We start from the raw sequence: 22,496 nt of genomic DNA, 5'->3' as shown, positions 1-22,496 counted from the left end.
GCTCCTGCGATGCGTACCTTCCTAGGGGTGTCCTGCGGCCTTGCCTACAAGACTTCGATACCACCGATGATCATAGTATTAAACGACGTTTATTTTCCGCGAATTGGTGCGTTTTTCTACACTTCGCGATTTGACCGGTTGCTGCAAATGTTATTGCAAGCCGCGAACTTACTGAACGTTTTGCCGTATCGTTACACCTGCCCTGCTCGGGCGCCAGTTAAATTTTATTCTTATTTAAAAGAATAAAATAAAAAATAATAACACGAAAATGTTTTTAATCTTCAATTTATTTTTATGATCATTACCACTGACTATTCATAACTACAACTAAATTAAGACTATTCGTTACTACTACTAAATTATGACTATTTAATTATATTAAACCTAGCCCTATATAAACGTTCGATTTAGCTGACGCTGCTGATCAATTCGGTGCGCGTGTTTCCGTGCTAGTTTTGTTTGGCTGGGCTTGCATTTTAGGTTATTTCGAGATATTAACTGCAGAACTTGCATTTCGTTATTTGTTTTATTCTTTTACGAAATAAATTGCAAAGCTTGCTTTATTTAATATTTCGTTCTTTAACTCTTCCCCCTTGAATTTATGCTTGTCCTCAAGCAATTTCTAGAAATATGGAATGTTATTGAATCGGGGTAGGTTATTTTGTATCTCAATTGTTGATTAATTGCAGTTTGGTGGGGCGGTGATTTCTGATACTTTTGTTTCTGTGACCGGTGTAGGCCCTAGCTGCAATGTTATACTCTTCTGCCGTTGACTGTATTTGCGCAATCCCAAGACGAGAGTCAGAGCAATGACAAAAAGCGTTACCAGGGTAATACTGTTGATCATAGAGTGTGTGTAGTTTAATATGTTGCAATTGTCCTGTGTTGTTTAAATGCAATACTTCTAGAGCTTCTAGGGATAAAATCCTCAATCGTTCAGTTTCATCAGGTGTTAACTGTATGAGAGGAATTCCTGGTTTCATAATCGTGGATTCCAGGTTGCTGAACCGCTTGTTGTTGATTAGCACTGAATCATCTGATATTTGTATTATGTAGGTGCCATCTAAATGCAAATCTGTGCCATTCCAGGTTATGTTGCCATTGTAGTTGTTTAATAGAATGGTACCGTCGTCGATTTCTTCCACCTCTGCTACGTGGTCAGCATTGCTAAATCTACACATCGCTTTTTCTCCTTTAATTAACTTAGGAACACAATCTGTATTGCTTATATTAACAATATTGTTTTTATCGCAAATATTTATATTTCCTACAGTTTTACAATTTTTTAGAACGCTATATATAAAATTTAAAATTTACAAGACGAAATATCTCCTGTCATCAAACAAACAGTCGGCGCACTCGCGTCTTGGCTCCCACGTCACTGTTGACAGTCATAACTTTGAAGTTGTAGATAATTTCGTTTATCTGGGAACCAGCATTAACAACACCAACAATGTCAGCCTTGAAATCCAACGCAGAATCACTCTTGCCAACAGGTGCTACTTTGGACTGAGTAGGCAATTGAAACTCTATAAGTCGCTCATTATTCCCGTCCTGATGTATGGCGCTGAAGCGTGGACGATCACAACATCCGATGAGACGACTCTTGGGGTTTTCGAGAGAAAGGTTTTGCGCAAGATTTATGGTCCTCTAAACATTGGCAACGGCGAATACCGCAGACGATGGAACGATGAGCTGTACGATTTATACGACGACATTGACATAGTTCAGCGAATAAAAAGACAGCGGCTACGCTGGCTAGGTCATGTTGTACGGATGGAAGAAAACACTCCAGCTCTGAAAGTATTCGATGCAGTACCCGCTGGAGGAAGCCGCGGAAGAGGACGACCTCCACTCCGGTGGAAAGACCAAGTGCAAAGTGACCTGGCTTCACTTGGTGTTTCCAGTTGGCGCCAAAAAGCAAAAAGGAGGAATGAGTGGCGCGCTCTGGTGGATTCGGCTATAATCGCTTAAAGCGGTTCCTACGCCAAATATATATATATATATATAAAATTTTTATTAGCGAATATTTCATTTGTGTTTAAATGTATAATTGAATTATTTTTTATTATTGGTTTTACAAGTATATTCTGATAATCTGTTTCTTCTATATTTGGGATTTTAACAATATATAAAAGCATAGTTTTATTGTGTAGAATTGAAACATCGGAAAACTCCATGATTTCTTCTATCGAAAGGTTTTCCAAGTTGCTCTTTTTGAAAATGTGCCCTATTTCAATTAACTCGTCCTCATTCAATAAAATTGAGTTTTTAATATTTAACCGTGCCCATTGAGATGCCTGTATTGCCAGTCATATTTCATACTAATAGTCTGTAAATGCTAAATTTTGATAAGGCTTTTATGGACTGTTTTTCCTGATTCTGTTTAAATATAGATGTTTTTGTTTTCCTTGACCACTTCCTTTCTATCCTGGTTGATAATTAATTACTTTCTTTCGATTTTTGATATGGTTTAAGAGGTCTATGTCTCTTTTTGTCCTTAATATGTTAATGTTATCCTGTCGAGTCTTTTCATATTGATCTGGATCTGTTGTTACTTTCTTCCCGTAAAATACCTCTAATGGTCGTTTCTTCGTAACTGAATGAAATGAGTAATTGTATTCGTATATTGCCCTGTCTAAAAGTTCTTTGAAATCTCGATGAGTGGATTCTTTTTTAAGACATCTCATTATTTCTGATAATGTCGAATGAAATCGTTCTATTTGTCCGTTAACGGTTTTTTTGTATGGTGGAGTAGTATGAATTTCTATGCCTAGTTCTTCTAACATGAATTTAATAGACTCCGAATTGAAAGAGTTTTCATTGTCCAAAACAATATGCTTAGGGACTCCGAAGTAAAATATAATATCGAGCAAAGGGGTTCTAACATCTTCTGTAGCTTTTGATTCAATAATTCGAGCTTGAGCTAGTTTGGAAAATTTATCTATTGCCGTTAGTACAAGATGTCGTTCTGTTGAGTAGATGTCAATATGCAGTATATGACCGGGGTATTCTGGAATTGGAGTTATAATGTTAGGTAATAAACCATGATTAGAAATTTCAGCGTTGGGCTGTGTGGAAATGATAGAATGAATTTGTTCAGTTATTACTTTTGAGATTGTATCATCTACAACGTTCTCTTTTCCCGATTTATCAAGTACTTCTTGATCGTAATCTTTTAGGAAATTTATTGAGCAATCATCGTATAATTCATAAGTGTTTTTGTCGATTTCGTCTACTCGGTCTATGTACACGTTCAAATTTTCGTAATCTGTCGTTATAGCATACGTTTCAGAGGATTGTATTTCCTCTTCTTTATTAGAAGTTTGTATGTTGAAGTTCCTCTGACGTTTGTGTACTTCTGATATTTGATCTGATGGTCTTTTGCCAACTTCAAAGCGAGGTCGGTTCATGTAATTGACCATTTTCGTTTGTATACTGGGGTCCACGTCCATAGGTTCTGGACGAGGCAATGGTTTTTGTGCCGTAGGCCTAGGTGGGGCCTGGAATTGTCTATTTGAGAATGATTGTCGAGGTGCGGCAGTAGGTTGGAAATTGTTAAAGTTCTGTCTTGGCTGTGCGATTGGTGGTTGTTGTCCATATTGTTGGTATTGATAAAGTCTTGGTGGGACTGGAGGTTGTTGTCCATATTGTTGGTATTGGTAAAGTCTTGGTGGGACTGGAGGTTGCTGTCCATATTGCTGGTATTGGTAGGGACTTGATGGGACTGATTGTTGTCGATTTATAAATTGAATGTTGCGTGCAGCAGGTATGGGTTCTGATTTCTGAAGTTACTTGTTTCACCTTTGTTGGCTGCGTGGTTTGCACGAAAACTTTGGTTTTCTAATTTCAAACACAAATGTAATGCTGAAGGTAAATCTACTGGTTCTTTAATTCCTAATAGGCGCGGTAAGTCACCTCGCAACCCTCGTACAAAGGTATCTAGAGTTTTATCTCTGTACATTTTCGTCATTAATTGTTCTGCTTCTCTACCTAATCCCATACAACCAATTTTTTTCAAAATTAGGGATAAGTGCTTATAGACTGTCTGATAGTATTCTTCTACTGATTGATTATAGGTTTGGACTAACATAGTCATTTGGTATTCTAAAGTATTTATGTCACGTTTGTCCGCATAATGTAATGTTAGGCATTTGGAAATGGCTAACCAATTAAGTGGGGTATTATAAGATTCTAATGCCATATCGGCATGTCCTTTTATTTTATTTCGTATGGTATGCAAAATACCATAGTATTTTGGCGTACCTTGATAAGCACTATATGCTTCTAGGATACGATCAACACCCTTTTTCCAAGAACTGAATTCGGATGGATCACCTGAAAACTCATGTATTGTTTTTACTATGTCTGGTACCCTATCTAAGTCACCTAAATTCCTGGTATGTTCTGGAGCGATCACCTGATCGGCTACATTGGCGAATTCTTCCGGTGAATTCTGTCGCCTTAATAATCCTGGCAGTTGTTGCGCTATAATTTCACTAATCGTGGCTGCAAGTGCAGCTCGGTCAACGTTTTCGACCATAATTCTGTTTTGTGTTGTGGATGCGCTAAGTCTTGAAGGCCTGATTAAATTGTTTGGATTGGCCATAAAATAATCACGCAATTATTAATTTAATTTCGTTTCAGAGTTAAAAAATATTTCATAAATAATGCCGTAATTTTTGTTGAAATCATGCAATTTTGAGTTTAATTATAACCAGTGTCTGGCTGTTTACAAAAATTGTAATATTTGATTCTTTTTCTTTATATTAATTTCCAATCCAATTGATTTTAATAATAAGCAATAATGATAATTTCAAATTTTTTTTTTATAATAATAATGATTTTTAGTGATAAATTTAATTAATCTTACAATACTATGGTTAATGTTGTGGCTCCTTCCCTCGACGATCCGGATTTTATCCTTTTTGTAACTTTTCTGTTACTACTGAGGCTCCTGCGATGCGTACCTTCCTAGGGGTGTCCTGCGGCCTTGCCTACAAGACTTCGATACCACCGATGATCATAATATTAAACGACGTTTATTTTCCGCGAATTGGTGCGTTTTTCTACACTTCGCGATTTGACCGGTTGCTGCAAATGTTATTGCAAGCCGCGAACTTACTGAACGTTTTGCCGTATCGTTACACCTGCCCTGCTCGGGCGCCAGTTAAATTTTATTCTTATTTAAAAGAATAAAATAAAAAATAATAACACGAAAATGTTTTTAATCTTCAATTTATTTTTATGATCATTACCACTGACTATTCATAACTACAACTAAATTAAGACTATTCGTTACTACTACTAAATTATGACTATTTAATTATATTAAACCTAGCCCTATATAAACGTTCGATTTAGCTGACGCTGCTGATCAATTCGGTGCGCGTATTTCCGTGCTAGTTTTGTTTGGCTGGGCTTGCATTTTAGGTTATTTCGAAATATTAACTGCAGAACTTGCATTTCGTTATTTGTTTTATTCTTTTACGAAATAAATTGCAAAGCTTGCTTTATTTAATATTTCGTTCTTTAACTTATATGAATATGGAGTAACTTCCTTACCGAATCTATCTTTGAGTGGGAAGACGGACGAAGGGAGTTTGAGTTATGCTCACATACTTATAGATATGCATATATGTAAGAAGCACTTAAAAGTGGCAATTATTTATAAATTTTTAATCATTATTCTATCTTGGAACTGGTAAATGACTAATTACATTCTTACTTGAAGACAAACACACTCTCGACCACTCTGTAAGTTTTAGCTTTAGAATAGCTCTATTAATAAGAGTTTATTATCTCTTATATTACCGGCATAGTCTTATCCGCGGAGTTTATTTTCTTGAATCATACGAGGTGAGTAATCTCGAAATGTCACTGGGTATAACAGCTGACTATACCCAGGGGAAAAATAGAAAATGCTGCAGTTTTTGGCATTGACTGCCAACACTATATTCAAAATCAAATTCGTCGCATAATTACAGGCAGAACTAAAGAGAACGGAGAAAAAGGCGATTTCAAAAAAGAAAATAAAAAAAACACAAAATTGAATGGAAAGTAAAATAGTAGAGAGACTATGTCACAAGTAATGAGGCTGTATGACAAATCGCGCAATGAGGCATGAAGGCAAGGAAATACAATAAAGTAAAGAAATGTGAATGATGGCAGGGAAAAAAGAATTTTTTGTTGTTGTGGAAAGAATTAGCTGCCGAAGAAATGCACTGTGTGTCTGTATGTATTCATATTGACTGCTTTAAAAATTCGTGTTTGTTTAGCAGAACATTGCCGAGATCTGAAAATATACCGAGAATTTCGACGAACAAATTGAGAAATGGGCATTAAAATGCGATAAGAAAAATAGCAGCAGCTCTAGGAGAAAATGAATGTAGAATTTCACGTTTTTTGCCACAGCCGTAGGATTGAAAGAAAAAACATTGACAACAGTAAAAACAACAAACGACGACAGCGAAATGTGACAAATGCTTTGGAAAGCATGCACAACAACAACAGCAACGGCAAAGAGGGGAGAAAGAAAAAATTAAACACCCTTGCGATGGTTGAAGCGACACTTCAGCGCGTCGGCACAGCTGAAATACTCGTATACATATGTATGTATGTGTGTGAGTGTGAATGTTTGTAGATATGTGTCTGGGTGTATGTAAGCGCTTATAGCAATGCTTCAAATACAACGGTTGGATAATAGAAATGTCATTAAAAAGTTGTTTCATTGCGTGCCGTGGTTGTTATTATTGCAGCCACAGCTATAAGTTGTTGCAGTTGCACATAGGGTAAACATTAATATTTCAAATCAGAGCACAATTACTAACACACATACAACAATTGCGTGAACTTTTCGACACAAATTGTGAATACAAACTGTGAAAATTATTTCCTATAAATTTATATTTATTTAAACAAAAACTTTGATGACTGCAACAGATGCAGATGAGCGCAACAAGGGAGGCATCAATGCAGACAGAGAGATGCACTTTGGCAGTAATAAAATGACAGACAACAACAACAATGGTATACAAAACTCATACACGCAGATATACATATGTGCATGTTTATCTAATAGTTGGTTCGTTGCCCCCCGCGAACTTGCCGCCCGCATACATAGCATAACATAGCTATGCCTTTCATTGGCGCACACAAGCTTATATAATGCTGCACGCACCTATCCATAACGTAACATATGTATGTATAGTATATTGTTTGAATGGGTGAAGTGAGTGCGCCAATGTTATGCGCCGCTCACTTGTGTAAATGTTAAAAATATATGCTATGCTAAAGCATACTACACATACATAAATATGTACATACTTACAAACGAGCACCGCCAAACACAATCTGTCGTGCGGCATACCTACAATTTAACTGAAATATGGCCGCAGCAATGTGGATGTAAACAAGACAACAATACTAGATGGCATCAGTGGCATTGGATTTGTGTGTTTGTACATATTTATATATGAATGTATGTATTTACAATTATTTGAATATAGTGTGGCATTGTGGTGTTGAAGGTGGCACGTAGTATAAATAGTAGACATGTATATGATTATCACATTGTAATTTAGGCGGAAAAATATTATGACATTTTAATTGAATAGCTTTGTACTATACTAATATGGCTATACTAATAGCAATTGTTTAGCGGTGAAGAAGAATGTACATACTATTTATAAAAATAGTAGTTTTTGAGTTGATAATTCCACGGCACCATCAAGAACTCAAAAGTCTCCAAAAAATCATCAGAAATTACTAGTTACCAATTTGCACGGCTTTATGTTGTTTTTGAGGATTCTGCATCACAACCAAATGATTTTTGCAGAAACAGAACATAATCAATTTGGTAAATATTCCAACTGAACAAAATAAAGGAATCGCTCTTGCAGTTAAGATGCTCTAATTTTTTCAAATCCTAATGTTCCCTTAAGAGGTCGAAATCAAGTCACTTACTATACTCTCTCTTACTATACTATAATAGTAAATATTAGCTGCCATCGATTGGTCACTTCTCTGCTCGCTATCTTTGGGCGCTGCTCGCCTGTCAAAAATTTTACATGTGAAAGCAACAACAAAGATATCTAGTTGAATTCGTGCTGGAGAGTATGCGAATACCTCATTAAAATTGCAATCGTCGCTTGCTGAGTGCTACCAAGTTTTGTTTTACACATTTTAGAACCATTTTACTATTCTGAACGCCTCAAAGGACTATTACTGTCAAAATAATAAAAATTGTTATACACAAATTTGAAATTGAAAAGGGCAGGCGAAGATAAATCGTCAGTATTTTTGTATTGAATTTATTGAATAAAAAACTTTAATAAAAATTAAATTTGTTGTAGAAAACGTTAGACATAGACGGTGGTTGAAGAGTTCAGTGCGACCAAGTATATACAATTCGATTTCAGTGCTGCCAGTTTGTGTGGAAATTAGGAAAGTTTGTTCGATTGGCTTGTCTATAGCAGTTAGCCAATCGATGACAGCTATTGTTTGCTTGAAACGAGAGTTCACAAGAATATCTGGCCATCAGTGGTCGTACTTAGGTCTTTATAAGAATAACTCTGTTCTTAGAGTCCAAATCCCAACTCAAATATCAGAAGCAATGAAAATTATTAGCATTGGGTGTTACAATTGAATCGCATCAGGGCCTTGACCGCAAAGCAAAAATGGGATCAGCCTCAAGTTATTTTCAACCAATTTTAAATCATATTATATAATTAGATATTTATTATCGTTATAGCTCGTGTTTTATATATCGTACTATCTTAAACTCGATTACATAATACAATCGTATTAAAATTTAAAAACAAATATTTATCCAAACTCCGAGATCACCCAAACCCATTGGCTAATGCTTTAGTACATTCTTGTAATCAATCACGTCTAAAAATAAGAGATATGCCAGCACACTGAAGAGCAACGTTTCACCAAAACAACTCAATCACCTGGTTGAGCTTGTTTAGTTTTAATTAGAATTAAGATTTTATAAATTATTGTTAGGCTTCAAAGAGCAGATTCAATAAATAAACAAATATTGAAAAAAAAAAATTAAAATATTGTTTATCGATAATATGGATTATATTGTATTTGGATACGTGGAAGATCTCAAGCGCCGGAAGGTTGAACATTTGTCAAGATTCTAATGTTCCATGATCGTCAGTACATGGCATGCTACATGCTCTTCTGGGGTTCGAAGTTTCTCAATTTGGCGGCAAGGCGTGCATTGATGGCTGTCTAAACCGTGAGATTACTTTTCATATCTATTGTTTCAACCAATTTAAAGTAACTCAATGATCTGATGATGTTATAAGAACTATGTTCCCGGCTGGCTGCTATGGTGTCAACCAACATTTTCTTTTAATTTTTATACCTTCAAGACATTACTGAGTTTGCCACTAAACATAACCTTCGACAGTGACTCGTCTGGTTAACACAGACTGGTTTTACTGCTTCTCGATTATCCACTAGAATATTAGCGGCTTCTGCTGATCCAAACTTCTCGACTAAAAAGACGAAGCTTGACACATATCCCTGATCGTTAGCCCCGCTTTGCATTTTGATCCACCATTGGAACGTAAATTTCTCTGTGCTATTTTCGATAAGTGCACATTTAGCAATTTTTAAAGGGTTTTTTATCTCCTCAAAGATATATTGGTCGCATGTATTTCCATATTTCTTTCATTGATCCACTTTGAACCTTGACGCAAAAATAATGCGTTGATTAATTATGTATTTGACCAACAAGACTTTAGCTTTCATTTCTCAGATCACTCGTTAGTTCTAATACAAAACAGTACCTTTCATATCAGAAGGAATATTTGAAACAATTCAGCAGAAGTTAACCATATCCACGTTATCCATAAACTCCATAAACTAGGGACTCGAAGTCACCTTCTCTTAAGTCAAGTCCAATCCATTGGCTGAAAACTTGGTGATCCCAGTGACCAGGAAGGAAGAACTCAATGCCATTAAAGGACTTCCGTAGATGTCTTTACCTACATTATCAGTGGGATTTTATGTACCCTTTTCCTTATTTTTTAAACGGGCAAGATCAGCAATTATAACTGCCTATTTCCGTTTATCGCTTTTGGCTACAGAACAAAATCGTTCACACGAAATATTGTATTATCTCTCTCCATCCGCTCTTTAGCGGTCACCCTCATTTAACCCACATAAGCAAAGAGCACACATAAAACGTGAGTAGCTAATCTGTCACTTCTGATCGCGGCAAATTTACTGTCATATGGAATATTCCTGTTAGCTTTTCATGCTTCCAATGCTTTCAGGAATTTACACTTTGTTTATAGCTGGAATGTACAGCCTGTAAAATGCTAACACAATATGAATGGCAATTAGAACTGGGGGACTTGGAACACACGGCGCATAAGTTGCTAGCAATTACATATTGTTGACATATTCATCAGTTCAAAAACGCTTTGCCGCATCACATTAGCGGTGACGACAGTAGCGAGGCCGACTCGAAACTGTTGCAGCAGTCAGGTGTCATTTTACCTTAGCAACAACAGAAGCGACAGAAGAAACTGAAGTAGCCGCAAATGCAACTGCGAGCAGCGCATACTTAGCAACAACACAACATAGATCAGCTCATAGCATAGGGTAGCATGGATTTATGGTTACATATATAAAGGCTTACAAATGCATTTAACAGCTTCTCCGACCGAATTGCAGCAAAACAGATGGGCAGCAAGTAGACAACGGAGCTGCCGAAGACCGAATACGAAAACTACAACCGTTAAGCAGCTACATATGTAAGTACGTGAATATATTGTGTGTGTGTATACATGAGTGTTTGCTCGAGGGTAAGCGGCAGCGCTCATCAAAGGTGTGTATAAGAAGATGCCCTAGCAAGAGTAAGTTTCCTGCTGGCTGGTGGCATTGTGTGGCATGAATGTGTGGCAGTTCTGTGTATGTAAGCAGATAAGTAAATGCATGTGTTTATGTAAAGAAGAAGTGTATGACTTTTTCAATGTTTGTCCACAGTAAACTATTACCTACATATGAATTGATGCTGCATACAACCCTATATATGTACATACATATGTGGCCTGCGCATACTTTGAAGGTAAACATTTTGTGGCAAGTTGCGTTGCTGCTGCCAGCACAACACTGCCACTCCAATTTAGAGTCGCAACCCAATGCAGCTCACCTCATCTCACCACGCTTCGGCTGTTCCACGTCTAAATCTCAATACTGTTGCAACCAAGGAGCCAAGCGGCCGGCCACCTCACCTCACCACGGCACGCCATTTCTTATTTTTGTTTTTGTTTATTGCCATAAGCGCTCGTCTTGCTGGGGGGCTTCTTGTGGCGCTCGAAGTGTTGAAATGTGTTGCTGCCACGGCTGCATAAGTGCCCGGTAGAATGCCACAAAGCAGCGCCGAGTGTTGAAAGAGTGTTTGCTGCAGCAGCGGCAGCAACGGGCTACGGGTTGGGCGGCAACACAAAGTAAAATATTTGTACGTCGCTGCAACATTGCACCTACAAACATACATACAAACATGTGAGCATTTGCAGTCACATGTGCTGCTGCGTTGCAACGCTGTCCACGCAGACTTTTGTATGTGGCACGTACGCGTCTGTGACTGTGGGGCAAGCGTACAACAAGCTGGGGCTGATAATGGTTGACGAAGCAGCTGCAGCTGTCTGCTGCCACTGGTGAAGCGCAATACAGGAGCTACAGCCTGCCGTTGGCTGGTTGGCTTGTGGCTGCTGCCTGCTGTAACTGCCTCCTGTTGCCTGTTTGTTGGCCTGCCCTCGTACGTATGTCTCTTCTACTGTTCAACTCACTCGGCGCTCAGCGCAATTTGACTGCCTTTGCTGCATGTTATTGCTGTCGCCTGGCAAGGCAAGTTGCATGTGACTTTTGTACTTATATCCCATTGTTTTGTTGTATTTAATTGTATTATTGTTGTTGTTACTGTTGCTGCTGTGCCTTTTATGCGGAATTGAGTTCATTTCAATTTCGGTTTCAGATGAATATTTGAGGTGTTTACGCATGCACACACGCACACACTTGCGATGGGTTGGAAAATAAATAAATGCGAGTGTCTCTCGCTTGAAATCTACTTAAATTGAGGGTGTAAAATGGGGAGCGTCAGCAAGTGGTGTTTAATTTTCGTCTTGTGCGTCGAGTTAGCTTAAAAATCTCGCAGCGGATTTGTGTAAAAGTGGGCATGAAAACAAATTAAGTGGGGGAGTTTTGTAGAGTTCAACCAATAATTAGAGATCAACACATTAAAGTGAAACTCACGTCAGTTTCGTGAAATATCTCCGCGTGATGTTGTCAAAAATGTGCTTTAAGTTCTATTAATGTATATAAACACTATGTATACAGAGAAATTGATATACATAGGTATGTTTGACACATGTCATGTCGTTGACCTCCTCGCACATAAAAAATGTTTACGACCAGCTGTTCCACGATCAATTTTTATTTCCAAGCGGTGGCTGAGCACTGTTAAAATGTAAGAAATCATCGATTCCCATGAAATACAAAAACATCAGTAAATACAAAGACATTAATTTGTAATAATAATTTTTGAATTGCATTTAAGGAACTTAAGCGATTTATTCAATTTTGCGAGAAAGAATCTTCAAATATACATATGTATGTATGTAGAATGTATTATTAAACTATAAAACATATCTTAATATTATCGATCCGAGTAATAGTCTTGGAGATACAGTTGAAAAAGTCGCTCCATGGTAACTAGATAGTCACTCAAAACTTTGAACACTTTTTTCTCAAAACTGTGTTTTCAAATTCGGGTTCAAGATTTCTCGAGAATTATTCAACTGTTTGAGAATCATACCTACTCCTGTACCTAGTAACTAATTTTTGCTGTAAGTCGTCAAAAATCAATTCAATTGCAATTTGTCATTATTTATTTGAACCTCTGTCGTTGCAAAATTTTATCGTTTTAGAGTTAGGATGAAGGCCATGACGCTAATGCCGACCCAAGCAATCACTGGTTCTCATTTTATGTAATAACTTTTCAAATTAACAGACAGTAGGATGTGAGTTCGACGTTGTTCGTCGATTCCTACCTAATCAGTTTAAGTTGATAATAAAGGTAGTAAAAAATTGGTGCTGCCTATAGACATTGGCAATTTCTGTCGCAGTCTTTCCTCTTTTTGATGTTACATTCGGTGTTACATTCTTCGAACAAAGCTATTCAATATGTACAACAATGCAAATTGCTATACGCAGTCGATAGTAGAACTCAGAACTGATTGACTGGAAGTCACGTACTCAATTACTGTGAACGTTATATTTAATTTTTGTAAATCAAATTATGGCTAACTGTTAACCAAACTTATATAAATTTAATTTGTGTACAAAACATATAAAAATATGTGTACTATGTATATAAATTTGTGCATATGTATGTATATTAGGAAGTAAATTTGTGTGTAGGTGTTTTGGTATGAGCGCAACTTTAACTGCAGTTCAACGACAGAATATTTTTATATACATATGTATGTTTTTATATTTATATATAGTATGAGCAAGTATATTAAATCACTTTATTGCCACTTTTAACTGCCACAAATATTTATACACACACAAGTTGCATTTTCTTTTAATTGTTTGAGCACATCTTCGCCTTAAACAATTTGTAGCCGCTTGCTTTTATTTATGTGACCCAAACTGGTTATTTTTACTGGCGTTAATTTTCTTATCTACAGATTTATCATTCGACACACACACATCAGAAAAGACCAGTGAATGCACATTATCCATAAATATACAGACATACATATGTATGTATCTACATGTTGCTTTTATCTTGCCTCATTGTTGCTTATTTCGTTTGTAGCGTGACGAAATGTGATTGATCTGCGCGAGAAGTGTTTGCTTCCAACATGAACCGCTATGGACTCGATGCACTCCGACATGCCAACAAGGTGACTCATATCGACGCAATGTTATCTGGAAGCGCGATGTGAGGTTTCTAAGTAACGATGGAAATTTTTGAGGTAAGCTGTAGGCATTCCTACATGCATATTTATATCTTATATAACATATATATGTGTATATACCTATATACGTATATATATGTATATATGATTCTGTTTGTGTGTACATAAGTGACATATTGTCGTTTTTTATTCATATAATTCACATCTAGAATTTTTATTGCTGGAACCATACATACATATATATTTCACATATATTGTATACATATGTGTATCTATATTTATATGTTTTGTAAATGTTTTTTAAGCACTCATACATATACTCGAATTTTGATGCCAATGCAATTGATGATGTTCAACAACTGACACAGCAAATCACATTTTGTCAACTTAATAAAACTGTAAGTGGAATTCTGAGCTGACACTGGCAGCATCAAAGGCATTACAACAATAACAATGAAAAACACACGAGGAAAAACAACGAAATGCATAGGAAATTCATGAAAAATTGATAGTCTCGAGGCAGGCAACCGATTCTCTAATGCACACAACTACACCTACAACCAAATATCATATATATACATACATATACATATATGTATATGGTATATATTTAAAATTGTGTGAAGTGAAATGGAGAAGGATGTTAGTTTGCGCCAAGCAGGTCGCAGTGCTGAAGAAAATATAGAGAAGGGGCTTGCTGTAGCAAGGAAGATTTTCAGATGCTTATGCGAGCGTTAAACGTAAGGTACCTACATATAAAAGAGTATATACATACATATATACTAATGCATATACATGAACCAAATGCATAGATTCACACATTTAATAGCAACTAGTGTGAGCAGCTGAAAGCAAGCGAAACGCCAACTTTTACTGCAGGCTCCAAGAATATTGCACTTTTGCAATGCAGACAAACTATTCAAACATACACAGAACAACAACAAAACTGGTTCAAACTATGGCAGTCAGACGTAGTGTAGGTTGCAAGTCCACCGAGCTTGCTTTCAAGCAAGGGTTGCTATCCTTGAAGAAATGGCTGTGGCGGTGGCGGCAATAGAAGCACCCTTCCAAAGGCTGGCATGTCACCAGCAAACTGACAAAGCGTAGAACGGGGTTAAGCATACACAGCAGACGTTTGAGCGGCGTAAGGCGGCAGGCACTAATGTGGCTGGTGGGTCGTTGGAGTCGATGGAACCGGAAGCAATAGCAGTGAAAAGTGTAGTTAACAGGAATGAGCAAGGAATTAGAGCAGTCTGTGTTGGCCTAAAAAATAAGCTGTTGCAAGCACTTGAAAGACTTTCGACTAGTTGTCGCAGTCGTTGTTGTTGCTGTGTGTTTTATTTTTTGTATTTCTTCTGCCTACTTCTTTTCGTTGTTCAATGGCATGCTGACATTACGATTATTTCGCTGTTTTATCGATTATTTATGCACACATTAAGAATAATAAATATGTAGGTTTGAAAAAATAAATAAATTTTGATATGAATGTGTTTAAAAAATACCAGAAGTGAAGTGGTTACGTTTTTTTTCTTGTAAGTAAGGCTCCTTTTTTAGCAGGTCAGCCAAATACTTTTAAAATATTGAATTAATTGTTACGGAACATCCTTTATAATACAAGTTTTTACAAGGTATATTTTCAAAAAACATCCTCTTTTTGAATTGGTTTCTGAGATTCGGTAAGGTCCTGGTTTATATATCAAGTGGTGTGGAAAATTCTATAGGGAGTTATAATTTTTCTATCGAGTACACATATCTCTATCCATTAAACATACAAAAATTTTCAGGGTATTAAGTAAACACTTATACTAAAGGGTGATCCATTTCGAGGTTCCCTACTTAAAAAAAAAACACAGAAAATTCAAAGTTAGTTACTTTATTATCATTCGAAAGAACAGTGTTTGGCATTTATTTTTTAAAGATTATCTCTTTCAAATGTTGGCCGTGGCTACGTCTCAGATGCTCCAGCCGTTGAGTCCAATTTTCGATGACTCGTTCGAGCATTTCGACTTGTAACTGGCGAAATACTCGCGTGATATTTTTCTCCAAATCTTGCTTAAATTGAAACAAGAAAAGTCTTATGGTGTCATATCACTCGGCCCAACACGTGAAATTATTCTATCTGAAGTGTTCTCCCAATAATTCCAACAAATAATCGACAGTCGTCAAATATCCTAAATATTGAAACCTTTTAACATATCCAAGTTCTCAAAATGAAGAATATAAAGAATTGTCGCTTAAAAAAACCTTTTCTAAAGTTCTTAGCAAAGTCGAAGTAGCTTTCCTATATACGAATCAAATAGTAAGAGTAACTCTAAGCTTGATGATAAGAATGGAAGATACTTTAATACGTTAATCGAAGATTCAGCGAAGTGCCTTGGAAGCTTAACTGATAACATCCTCCATATATAGCGACTCTTGGATATCTGTTTCCAAATGCCTTTTATCCTGTTTTGGGTTTAAGAAGATCTGTCTCACTAAGCTTTCTTTTAACCTTTTATCCTGTTTTGGGTTTAAGAAGATCTGTCACTAAGTTAGGTCCGTATTTCTCTGTTGATATCAATGACTTTTTGACTTTTTGCAACAAAGCATTGGAAGCTTAACTGATGTGCTACAATAAAAATCTGTTCTGCGATATGTGGGAGCTCTTAGATCTTCATAAGCTGAAGTAAGAACTACATAATAGAGTCCAAGCGCTTTGTCGAAACGTAAGGAACTTTTGATCCATTATAAGTATTTGGGTGCCACAAAAGACAGTTGAAGTTATCTTAGTGAGATTCTCTGCAATCGTGGAGATCTACCCCTTGACCTGACCTAACCTAACCTTAGATCTTCATTCCCAGAGCAATTGGTTATACGTCGCCGAAGCGGAACAAGATTTCCTTTTTTCAAGCAGATTATATTTCTCCGATGTTCGGTGGATTAGAAATCTACTGCAATCAATAAAGTTAGCAGATTTGTAGGGCCGTATGGTTCGGAATTCAAACAAACCAGATCAAAGAGAATCCACTTGCTGTACCACATGAATTGTTTGAATCTAAGATATCAGTGATTTCAAGAGTGTTTCCAGTGTTAATCGCTAAGGGTTCTGACTCCTTACGTAATCAGTTACAAATAGCAACAGTCCACGACACAGCCTTAGCGTCTCGCGACATTTTTTATTAATTCCTTGCTCCTTCAACGACACGGATGTTCGCGTTCGTATACCAAATGTTTTTATTACGTTTTGCTGGCAACAGGCGAAGAGGCAAAACAAAAAGCACCAACAGCTGAAAGACAGAAATGATAACAACAACAATAACAAATGCCTGTCGTCTGTAACTGCTGTCGTTGTAAATTTTATGGATTGTTCCGAGTTGCTGCTTCCAATCTACCAGCGAACAGACACAAACACGCGCACACACACCCCAACAAGTGCACAAATATTTACGCAGCGCTGCTAATGCTTTTGCCAGTTATTATTGTTGTTATACTCACTTGAAATGAATTTTCACAGCATAGCATGTTGTCTGGAAGTTTTGAAAGAGCTAAATGAGGTCGAGCCGTTGGCGGCAACAGCGCCGGTGGTCGGTGGACGGTGTCGGCAATGGCATTGTTGCGTTGCTTACTAGTCTTGTCGATCCTGGCAGCTAAGCGAAGTGGCATAGTAGGAGCTAACTTGACGTTGGCAATGCACACATTTGTCTTTATTTGCAACACGGCAACGAGGCAAAGGCAACAACTCGAAGTCATTACTTTGTGGCTCAGGTTAGAGCAGTAAATTTTTGCTGGAGTTGGTGGCGAGCGAAGCGTCGCTTCGAAAATTTCCCGCTTGCAAAGGAAGTAGATAATACAAATGTATGTATGTATATTCAAATTCGATATACATATGTACATATGTAGTATATCACATGTGTGCATCTCTCTCTTTCTATCTGTTTGCCTGAAAGTTAATAGGTAACATGTCTCCGTTAGGTGTTTGGCGCTTATTCATAGCCACAAAATTATTGAAATTTATTAAATACTTAAGTTTGTGGAGCGCACCAACGGTACATACAAATGTTAATATAGGAAGGTTTATTAGGGAGCTTGTATTCATATATTTTCTTTCAAATATGGATTTTTATTATATTTGGTAGAAACGTATGTACATATATACTTCTTATATCTTTGTCTGTCGGTATGTATATAGAGATATAGGTCTTTATACTTAAACTTTTCATGGAAGCAGCAAGAAGTGATTTTATGTAGTATGTGAACTTAATAATAATAAATTCGTATTTATAACAACGCAATTTATATCGCTAAGCGCCTACATTTAGCTATGGTGCCTTCTCATAAATATTCGAAGAGCATACAAACTTAAAACCACCTGCAAATAGATTTTCAGAAGAAGTATTTTCAAGAAATATTCTCAGTTTCTTAAAGGAAATTTGGAATACTCGACAAAATGCTTGAACATTGACAACCCTAACGTTACTATTTTCGAATTCAGTAATCGGCATTTTTATCGATGAATTTCATATCAAAAATTAAGATAACTTGACGAAACTTGGTACACATGTCCCTTGGGACCTAGGGAGGGTTGCTATTGAAAATGGGCGAAATCGGATCATTGCCACACGCCCAGTATGGCGAAAACCGAAAACTATAAATAAAGTTATGAAATTAGTATTTGGTACAAGGGATCACACTAGAGAGGGCCATAATTGGATGTAAATTTTTTGAAAGTGGGCATGGCCCCTCCCCCAAATAGGTTTTTTGTATATATGTATCTTGTAAACTACTAAAGCTATATAAACCAATCTTTCGTCACTTCTAATAAGGTGACGTTTGGAAATTAACAAGCGGCTTTTTCTACTAAATATTTTTCTGCCGAAAGACGTACACTAAGATACATTGCAGAAGCATAATAATGTCAATTAACTGTCATTGAAAAGTGAAACGACACTAACCGCACGTGTCAAGCAAACGGTAAGCAGCGGAACGAATCCATTCCCCAGCAACCTCACCTCGGCGCGTTGTGACTCACCTGAAGCGCTCACAGCCCGCACATTATAGCGTTGCTTTGTACCTCAGAGTTTCGCAAGTTTATCGGTGTACATACATATAATTTTGTGTATTTGTATGCAATTGCTAGTTATGGTAATGTTTCGCCATAATTTTTCTCTCTTTGTTATTGTTTTCTGCTTCGGTTTTTTTATGTTGCGCTTTATTTCATTATTCTAGCCTTTGGGTTTTCCGCTTAATTTGTCGTCATTCCACACCTCTGTCAAGTAACGCGCAAAGGCAAGACATGTAATATATACAAACATACATATCAATGTATATGTATTCATGCTTTTGTAGTTCAGTTATTGACGCTTGTTGATAGACCAATATTAGGAAGCCGCTTTTAACCTAAATTCACGCTTCTCTACGCACTTCACACACAACAAAACTGCTGAAGGTCATTAGTAATTACCTAGCGAAGCAAGCAGAAAAATGCCAGCATACATATGTATTCACAGTGCAGTTGAACGACCATGACGCCGAAACGCCGAAACCAAAGCGTACAGGTGCGAAAAGTATAAAAAATTACTTTCACATAAACAAATAGTATATCGTCGTATATGGGCACAGAGAGCGTGACACAAAGCGCAAAAAATACATACAAACATATATACATTCCGTATAAAATAGTATGTAGAATAACTATTGTCTCAAGATGAACCAAAGAATTCGGTCCCAACATTCATTTATTAGTAATTAGTTTTGTATAGCAAAGAACATCCTGGGGAAGGGAGACAATTGCCGACGGGACACTTTTAACATAATTCTGTTATGTTTTAACAGACCACAAATGTAATAATAAAGCATGTAGGGATAGTCTCAGAAGTTCGGGCGGAAACAAGCCTGAAACAGTGACACATTTTTGAACAATTTGTCGTTTTTATACCGACAATTCGTTTGCACATTTTTATCTTTTATTTGTTATGCTTATGTTTCCTTTAATTAGCTAATATTTCAATAATTATTTTCATGTATTACTTCAAGATAAAAGAATCAATAAATGATATTACAGTTAGTTATTGCGTCGATTGTTCTATGTAACAAGTAGATTACTACATATGAATGCATTATTTGCCGTTATTGCTTTCGTTTGAAATAAGTTTAGCAGGGTGTAAAATTTTGTAATATTTTGTCTTGGTATAGATACATATGTATCTCTTTGAAAAGGTTTGAAGTGCTTGAAGTATTGCTTATTAAAGAAGTGCAGAGTCATAAAAAACGTGTGTGATTCAAACAAGCAATTATAGCGAGAGATAATATAATATAATAAATAAATATTAAAAATAAGATATATATAAAATATGGAATATCCAAGACAAATATTTTTTTCAACTTCAGTTGAACAACAGCGCAATTTCTGTTTTTTGGTTCCAAGCTGAGACATTTTGAGATCTCTTCCACTTCTACTTTATGTCTGAAAATATCGACCATAGTGCCGTGGCGCCCAATATGAGATGAGTATCCGCTGCGATAGCAGAGCGGCAATTATGGCCCGGAGCACGTTGAATGTGCTCTCAAAGCTAGTTAAGAGTGTCTTAGGTCGTTATCGATAGCGTCAAGCTATTTCACTATCGGACTCTTTTGGGCGCCGGATCACAGCGGAAACGTTACGAACTATAGAGCGGATGAGCTTGCAAGAAAGGTCACCCGTTGTCCTATTTAACCATGCTGGGAAAGAGTCGGGGCAAACTGCCATAGCTGTATAAAGGAAGGCAAGGTGGAAACATCAAGTCATTTCCTTCTACACTGTCCAACGTTCACATGACTGAGGTTGGAACATCTCGGTAACTATACTCTTGGCGCAGCATTCGAAATTGCCGGAATAGACATTAGCCACTTCATAAAATTTGTGATATGCTTTGTAATACATTTTTAGGATTCTTGTGTCATCGCAAGGGACCGGCACTTTCAGCTGTCCAAGAAAATAATAGTTACGAATCAAATTGTATGCGATAATAAAGGAATACAATTTGTAGTAAGAATACAAATATATTTCTGATCAAGCTTTGTGAGCGAGTTTTGATGAGCTCATAATTTTAAAATCAATCGATTCGCATTACATTATTATTGCTCATACTTACATATATAGGTTTTTGACGTGAGCGTGCACGGATCAATGCAATACAGATTTTGATAAATACAGTCTTTGCCTTCGTTTCGATAGCGATAAAGTGGCCACAAGCAGCAGAGGATATCCACATTATGTTAAGTAAGTAATGCTTATAAAGCACTCACACATATATAATTTCGTATCTACGAAATATGCAAAAGCGAACGCATAACTGCGATTGCATTGACCCAACAAGCCGACACTTACTTACCCACATAAATAAGTTATTAATAGATCACTACTTTTGTTTTGTTGCTTAAGTAGCCGCCTGACGCCGGTGGCCGGATATAATATTCAATTTTATCTACATTTATTTCACTTCCATTATTACTGTTATCGTTCACTACAATTGTCAGTTTGTAGTCACCTTTGTGTCATGATTGTTTTTTTGTTGTTGGCGTCTGGAAATCGGTAGAAACGAGCACAAGCTGTAAACACGTTTTAGGTACAAAGACGACAAATGACGCCAAAACGTTTATTGTTATGGCGAAGCGGCGATTTAGGCGTGGCGTTTAAGAAGAGGGGTTGTGCGAAGAGCAACTCAAAAGCGAAAACGAAAGAAGTGCGTAAACCGTGAGATACGCTACAAAATGGAAAATAATCGTGGTATGAGTTGTTGGCACGAGTGTTGAAATAGATTTTTATTACTTGTTATATATTACATATGTATGTACGCATGTATCGAGGTACATAGTTGCCGTTATTTGTGTTACAATTCAATTAAGCCATGCGTAACTTCTTCAGCCACAAGCGAGAGTTTCAGTGTTTCTTGTTTTGTGTTGGCAGCGTAGAAATACACCACCAAAAGCGAATAAGAAATAGTTTCATTTCGACGCCACAAGTAGCTGCCGTTGTTGTTGCTTTTGGCAATCATGGTGTGGTATTTTCATTTTTTATGCACTTGTATGCAGTAACAGATAAATACATAATTATATATGTACTTACATACATTTGTACATATGTAAAGCAGACATTTGATATCAATTTATTTTTCACTGCTGCCAACTTCACTTTTTTGCTTCGAATTACGAATTATCCAGTATCAGATACACACATACCAACTCGCTTAAGCGCATAGACGTAAATCAATACACACATACATACATATATATAGTATGTCGGTGTATGCCTGTATTAACTATCGTGCTACAAGTTTTGCGGTTTCACTTTATCATGCATAAATTATAGAATTCACATTTGGTTGTTATGCTTGTGGTTTGAAGGCCACACTTGCTCGCTGTTAAATGATCCAAACATACTTACACACTTATAATACATACACACATATGTACATACGTATGTATAATGTATGCGTTTATGCTTTCATAGGGTACGCATTCAAACGATAATTTAGTTAGGGAGTAAGTATAGAGGTTATGTTTGTGAGCTAATGAAGCGTTAAG

The sequence above is a fragment of the Zeugodacus cucurbitae genome, chromosome 5 (assembly GCF_028554725.1).
Source record: "Zeugodacus cucurbitae isolate PBARC_wt_2022May chromosome 5, idZeuCucr1.2, whole genome shotgun sequence".
Taxonomy (NCBI): Eukaryota; Metazoa; Arthropoda; class Insecta; order Diptera; family Tephritidae; genus Zeugodacus; species Zeugodacus cucurbitae.
The sequence above is the reverse complement of the archived record's forward strand: the minus strand, read 5'-3'. Positions refer to the sequence as shown.